The 8,056-nt window shown below is 45.0% G+C and overlaps 1 pseudogene; it reads right to left on the bottom strand.

The window, feature by feature from the left end:
• Positions 1-755: 755 nt before the first annotated feature.
• Positions 756-6,317, bottom strand: LOC123070422 (proliferating cell nuclear antigen-like; annotated as a pseudogene).
• Between the last annotated feature and the right edge of the window lie 1,739 nt (positions 6,318-8,056).

Raw genomic sequence — 8,056 nt, 5'->3', positions numbered from 1 at the left:
AACTGCTAAAAAAGGCATTTCATATACATGGAGGAGCATTCTTAAAGGGGTGCAGTTGCTGAAGGAAGGTCTAATCTGGAGGATTGGAAATGGTGATACAGTGGATATTTGGAAAGATCCGTGGATACCAAGGAATTTCACAAGAAGGGTCGTTACACCTCGAAGGGGATCCATCCTTCAGAAGGTTGCTGATCTCATTAATCCTAACACTGGATCGTGGGATGAGCAGCTAATTACAGAAACATTTTGGGAGGAAGACGCTAAATTTATTTTATCGATTCCACTATTAGAAGATACGGGGGATTTTCCAGCCTGTAATCCTGATCCCAAGGGGCTTTTTTCGGTGAAATCGGCCAATTCTTTAGGCATCAAAATCAGGGATCAAGTAAATGGGGCCGATGCATCACCCTCTTCTGATGCTGCCAGTAGCTTCAACTGGAAGAAATTTTGGAACTTGAATGTTGCAAATAAGGTGAAAGTGTTTGTATGGCAGCTGGCCCACAATTCCTTGCAAGTTAAAATGAATATTGCTAAAAGAGGGGTTAATCTCGATACTCTTTGCCCTGTTTGTCACAGATTTGACGAAGACATCGACCACCTATTATTCAAGTGCAAGGATATGCAGTTATGTTGGCTGCTCCTGAATATGGAGGAGGTGAGAGCATGTCTGGTATCACAAGCATCTGTTAAAGACATGCTAGAGAAATTGTGGAGCCTCCAAGGTGATGTGCAGCAGAAAGTAATCTTACTAATGTGGTGCTGGTGGTCTATGATAAATAAGATGAATGCAGGGGAGAGAAAAAAGAGTGCCCAGGAAGTGGTTAATGACGTCATGTTCCACATGCAGGCCTGGAACTCTGCTGTCCAAGGTAACACTTCTAAAGTTCAGAAGGACAGCAAATCAAAATGGAGAGCTCCTCTGGAGGATTTTTATAAAATAAATTGTGACGGGGCATTCTTCTCTGATCTTAATAGAGGTGGTTGGGGCTTTGTTATACGTGATTCTGATGGGCAAGCTGTGGCCGCAGGTGCAGGTCTGGAAGAGCATTTGATAAATGCACAACACTCTGAAACTGTGGCTTGTTTGAAGGGCATTGAGTATGCTGCAGCTATGGGCATTCAACGTATCATTTAGGAGACTGATGCATTGTTAGTGGCTAATGCAATTGGTGCTCCAGGCTTTGATAGATCCCCCCTCAGCACTATGTTTAGAGAAATCAGAGTGAGAATGCTATTTGATTTTGTTGAGTGTTCTGTTTCTCACTGCCCTCGGGCTTGTAATTCAGTTGCTCATACAGTAGCTGCTTTGGGTCTAAATTGTATAAATGGACCTGTGTATTGGCAGGACCAACTTCCTGAATCTGTAGCTTTGATGGTGTCCAGCGAATTGTCTGGACAGAGGTTCTAATGGAAGTTAATTTCCATTTCAAAAAAAACTTCTTTGCTGGTGCTGTTGTCACGAGCAGACTCTTACTACACATACTTCAATGCTAATTGAACACAAGAACTCGATTTTGCTTGCACACAATAGTAGGCAACGGATCCCTGCTTAATCATCAGCCCAGCATCTCATCTTCCTTTTCATCATTTTTTATCTTTCTTGATCCCTTCTTCTTCTTCGATCTCTCTTTATTTTCATCTTCCTTCCTATCCGAACTCTTGTTCCTCTCGGCATTCTTTCTTTTTGCTTTATTCCTTGGGCTCCCTTCCTCTTGGATCTCTGTTTTCCCTTCCTCTCCCTCTGCCTCTTCGATCTCTGTTTTCCCTTCCTTTTCCTCTTCAATCTCTATTTGGATCTTTGGTGCCAGGAAATATCTGATGTAGCCCTTCTCTTCAATTTTGCACTCGACCATCACAGGTTGCGTGGTGGAGAGACCGATCTTCACTTGATCAAACAGGGTAAACACCTTGGCGCAGGAGTTCATGTACCTCAGGTTCAAGGTCAATTCAACTGGCCCTCGCATATGTGTAAGGGTAACACTAGCTTTTTCTGGCTGCATTGATACAAACATGACCCATTAACTAGTGCAGATACGCATAGACGGATCTATTCTTCAGTAGTTTCTTAAAATAGTAGTTGAATGGCACAAGATACTAAAGATGTTACTCCATATGATGGAACCAATTGAAATTTATAGAATAAACAGATGTTAATTTGCACTGCAGAGTAGTTAACCACGTCACCAAGATTTTACAGTTAAAGGAGGAAATAAGCTAACTAAAAAACAAACATCTAATTCAACCCCATTTACCAATACCAATGTAATCAACCAAATGAAGAGCCATGTTCCGCTTTATGAAATATATGTAGCTTCTGCTCTAGACAAATTAACTTGCAAGTTATGCAGACTAAACATACTCCAAACACAGAAACCAACATTAACAAACAAAATGAATTAGCAACTCAACACAGTATAGTACAAACAAAGTGAATTAGCAACTCAACACAGTATAGTGAGACAACGAAATTCTAAGGCACTATGTATGCATGTTCGGCTACTCTGGTGCCTATAACCTAGGTGAGGAACCAAGAATGGACACCTGCTAAGAATCTACAGCACATCACTGATATGGTTGTTCACTGCATTTCATGTTACAGTCACATACAGATATTCAGAGGATGATGATATCCATTCCAATTTGAGGGGCTAAGAGGGTCAAACTATTAAGTACCTTGTCAGTTTTGTTCGGCACATGGGCAATGTTCATGCACCCACTTTTTCCTGAAGTAAAGAAGCTGATGACCTCGTTATCCACCGAGATGACAACTGCAGCAGGAGATGGAAATGGTTCAAGGTACATAACTAGAATCCTCCATGCGCAACAGTAACAGTTAGCCTTATAAATCACCAGGTAAATCTATGTACCATCGTCGTCGATGACGCTGAGGGACTTGCAGTTCCACATAAACTCCGCAGAGGGCATGCAGAAAATGGCCTGGTACTTCAGCTCCATATCGTGCCAATCCGGGATTTTGAGGCGTTGGCTTCTGCTGTCCACAAGAAACAAAGCCATAGCCGTAGTTTTAGTCTTGTCTGTTCATTTCCACAAACACAAAATCAGCACAGGGTCAGGGCGAAGAGCAGCTATCGCAAAAGACGTGCGGGCACTTACCGGGCGACTCGAATGTTATGGTAATGTCCTCAAAGTTTTGGTCGTCGACCTTGATGGTGATGATGTCACCATTGTTGGAGGCGCGGAGGAAATTGACCATGTCGGCGATTGCGATGCCCATGGAGCGGTCTTCGTCGCAGCGCTAGGACTGGAAGACCTTGGAGGGGAAGAAGATCGAGAGGATGGCGACGTCTTCAGTGTGCAGGGCCTCGAGCGACAAGCCGTTGCTGGAGCAGTCGACGTTGGCCACATTGACCAGGTCGAGGATCGCCTCCAGGACCTTCTCGAAGAGGCTTCCCTTCGCCATCCGCAGCTCCAACATGGTGGCTTGGACGGCCCGGCGGCGGCGTAGGAGAAGATGGGCGGGAGAAGATGGCGGCGTTGGGAAGAGGGGCGGGAGAGGACGGGAAACCCTATATCTACTTACCAAATAAACGTAGTACATGACAAATTACCACCACAAGATTAGGTATCTAACCGTCCACATAAAAGTCAGGCCCCACCTATATGCGTTTAGCAATTTAGAATAGCGTACGAAACTCTGCCATCGATCGAATAGTTCCACCTCCCCGCAAAAAAAATAAAAAAATCAAGCCAATCAACTACGGAAAAATAGCCACAATTACGGCAATTGATACGTCCGCCTCACAACAAACGGCTAAACTTACGGGAATCAACTCGATCTTCCTGCCTTTGCCCGCCTGGACGAACGTCGCAGCCGCCCAGCCTGTCCTGCGCCATCGCCGCCATGCGCAGCGGACGACACCCGCGCCGACAAGCTTCTAGCCAAGCCAACGCAGGTGCAGACTATCCTCTTGTGCGCAGTATGTGGCTAGTTCCATCCCAGTTAATCTCGATGTCTTTCTTCGATGTCGCCGTTCAAAGGCACATTGCAGTGAGACGTCGGCGCCGCCAAGCCACTGTTGCGCCATCGCCCTCCAGCGAGTGTTGGCCATCACCGCCTTCCGCAGCCGACGACGTCGGCGCCAACCAAGTCCTCAGCCAACGCACCTGCCTGCACAAGGGAAATTCTATTTAACAAATATGTGTGTACTTCATTGCTTCCCTAATCCCTATCAAATTTGCATCTTTATAACAATGTTCTTCACTGTTTTGCATATTTACAACAATGTGCTGACCAATGCATAATTTTTGGGCAAACCATAATAGATCTACCTCCTGTGACTTCAGCATGAATTTTAACGGTGCATCAAACTGGAGCCCTCCATCATATTGTTTTAACAGTATAGTATTCGAATCTGTATGACTGAATGAATAAAACCCTGTATGATCTATTTGTAACCCAGTCCAAAGAATATGAAACCAACTCATTTGTTTTAACAATATACTATTCAAATTTGTTTTAACATTCAGGCTCTATGGATGAATCTGTGTCGACTTGGCATGTAAATGAACCTATTCAGGACATAGTCAAACTTAGCATGTAAATGATCTATTGGACATAGTCATTCTCTTTTTGATAGTTCTTGGAGGGTTTTGGTCAAGGAAGTGAAATACCTGGACTGAGTTTTTCTTCTCCACTCTCAAGTTCCCCATGATGTGCATTTTCTTCCCGGGCAAGACTGCTTGTAGAACATCTGAAAAGGACAGAATAACGTCTCTCAGGAAAATATGGTGGTAACTGAAACAAGGCAGCGTTCAAATGATCCGAACAATGAAGTCATGATTTTCAGCACACTAAAAAGGCAACAACAGGTTTATGACTGAAATAAGTGTAAATCATAGAAGACCAGGACCTCTGTTATCTAAATAGAAGAAGAAAAGGGCCTTAAGAGCCCTTTCGCGCATATGTTGCACCGGTCACATTATCCAATGCATCTAACTGTGAGCTTTCTCGAAACTTGATGGTGTTTAGGAAATTATACAGTATTACAAGCCGAACGATGCAAGAATGCTCAGTGCAGCTCGGAGATAACTAACAGTAAGTTGCAATTGTTCATGCCGTTTTTAACTATAAAAACAGTCATCAGGTAAATAGCAACACTCATCGGGCACGAGAATTAATCGCGAAGACCTCACTGCTATGGTTAGTTATTAGCCCCACTGCCTCATCTTTTGATAAGACGATTTATGTTGTTTTTTGCTTGTGAGGCGGATGCTTTGTTGCTTTGTCATTTATTCATGCAACAGCTGAAAGTACTGGAAAATGTATTCCAATTTGCATCGCTTCACATGGAACTAATATCTGATAAGTGGAAGGACCTAACCATCACAACATGGCCAAGGGAAGAGTGTATTTAGAGCAGACTGCAGACATATGGGTACACCTTCCTACCTCTGTTTTTGTATGTCCCCATTAATCGTATTACAAAGGAAGTGTCCGCAATTAAGAATAGTGTAGTACCAAATGAGAGTACATGACATCATAGTTAAGGGTCTTCGTCATCAGCAGACTACTCATCCATCATGTCAACCTACAATAGCAAAGCATGTCTCCAAGTTGTTTTAGCAGACTTTGAACAAACACATGAAATTTAACAAAGTAGACAATTTGATGATAGCTAATTCTCTCAAGCAATTATTTCACTCAAAGTTCAGTATGCACACAAATATGTTCAGTTCATGCAAGATTTAGACAAAAAGCAGTCACATATACTTATCCTAACGGGGATCTCGGATTCCTCACCGTCTACGAACTACGCTGAGCAGGGGGTACCCATGGACGGACGTGGCGGCGCTCATTGTTGCTGGGACGGCGCGAAGTATGAGGCATCGATGGCCTCCTCCAGCCGCAGCCGAGGTGGGGAGCCTCTGCCGGATCCCTCCAAGGCTGCCCGGTGGTCGGTGCCGACGATCCGTTGGAGGCAAAGCTCATACATGGCAGCCGGAGCGGAGCCGTGGCTGGGGACTAGGCTGATGGCGGCAAAGGGGTTTGTGCGGGGCTGGAGAGCAATGGGGAAAAGGGAAGCGAGGTGGAAGCCGTAAGCGGCAGATCCGGGCTGCGTGAAGAGAGGTAAAGTAAGGGCGGCCGCCATGGACCGGCGCAGCGGCAGGAGGAGGTGGGGGGGCATAGATCAGCGGCTGGGGAAGGGCGGCCGCCATGGACCAGGCAGGGGTGGGTGTTCGTCTCGCCGCCGGTGGGGATGAAGTAGAAGAGGGGGCGGTCGTGTTCAGTGTTCTATGAGGGAGAGAGTAGTGTATAGCGAGGGAGTCGAGTGTTTGCTTCGGTTGTCGGATTTCTTTGTTTTTTTTACGGCAGGTGTTAACAAATCTGGTTTGGTCATATATCAATGGTTGAAAGGACGTATGTTTTGTCCGAATTTCGTCTGTTTTGGGTGGTAATGAGGTCGTGCCCGTTCGAAATTGTGTTTGCGCCGGCCGGGCACCCAACGCCGGACGCATCCCAAACAAACACCTCGGGCCCACAGCTCACGCATCACAAGCAGCCGCGCCCCGCCACCCGCAGTCGCGCCGTTGTCGCCCGCGGCCGCGTCGCGCCGCCCGCAGAAGCATGGTCGCTGCACCCCGCAGAGCCCGCAGCTGCGCTGCCCCGGCTGCCACGCCCCGCTACCCGCCCCGCCGCCCGCTGTCGCGCCCGCGCGCACACCGCGCCGCCCGCCCCGTCGCCTGCAGCACCCGCCGTCGCCCTGTCGCGCCTTGCCAGAGCGTCGGCCCGCCCGCCGCCTCCTCACCTTGCTCCGGCCACGTCCCGCGCGAGCACCGCCCGCACCCGGTCTGGGAATGGAGCAGAATGAACGCGTCCGGGACAAAAAATGGGGATGCTCGCGCGTGTTGGGATGTTGCATGTGTCCTATTTATCCCCAAAGGACGCGGACGGACAGGATGGGGTGTAGCGTTGGATTTGGCCTGAAGGTTTTATAATATCTTATCATTATATTTATTCTATGTTGTATTATTATTTGAATTCTAGCTCTAATTTATTACTTAATATGATCACATGACATATTTCATGACAAAAGTAGCTGTCATTTAGTGGACTCGAAACTGAATGATGATAATGTAAGAAATCGACACTGACCCCACGGATTGTATGATTCTGGATAGACTCCCTAAGAATTTACCTACATCGAACACATCATCAAAACTTGAGCGCAATCGTTTCTTCTTTCACCATCTTGTGCACCAACATGCTTGATGATGTCCCTTTGTTGTAGTAAGCCGCATTTTTTCAGATCATTTTGTGCTCTAGCTAATATAATCTTGTGTTATTAAAATTGACATAACTGCGATTTCACAGGAGTGAATGGGGAAAAGCTATAATCATTATCATATTAGTTTAAGTTTGAGACAAATAAGGAACAAAGTAAAGAATGATGAATACATGGATGCTGACTGCTTTAATATTGTTGTGCGTATATTAGCATAGGACAACGTATAATTTGTTGGAGACATTCCAGTTCAGTACATGGTTTCTAATTTCATGCACTCATGGTGCGATGGTGGGCTATATTTTCCATTACACGGGGTGATTATTTACACCATAGTCATTTCTATATAGGTTGCACATGGTATTTTTTTTAAATGACAATGACGTAGAATGCATATGTAGGATTATATTCGACTGAGGAGGCAAATTTAGGACATGTTTTGAAGTAAGGGAATGAAGGTCTAAACAATATCTCAGCCATGGAACGAAGCATTCAGATTGCATCAATACATGAAACTTTAAGAGAGAATCATCGTCAAACAAAATATAGTAGATATTGTTTCTTAGTTGTTTTTTCTAAATATTTTTGTAACTAATTATAATACATTTATGTGACTGTGAATTTTATGTGAAGACATGTGTTCGGATTCACATCGTGGGCACGAGACACATTTAAATGGTTTGGCAAAGAACTCGCCATAAAATAAATAAGATAAAAAATATATTTTATTATAGATTATGATACGTGCACGTGCACACTTACTAGTATCTAGTAATAATTAATAATGGGTGAATTGCAAAAAACCACCACAT

Source organism: Triticum aestivum, chromosome 3B (assembly GCF_018294505.1).
Source record: "Triticum aestivum cultivar Chinese Spring chromosome 3B, IWGSC CS RefSeq v2.1, whole genome shotgun sequence".
NCBI classification, from domain to species: Eukaryota; Viridiplantae; Streptophyta; class Magnoliopsida; order Poales; family Poaceae; genus Triticum; species Triticum aestivum.
The sequence above is the reverse complement of the archived record's forward strand: the minus strand, read 5'-3'. Positions and strand labels throughout refer to the sequence as shown.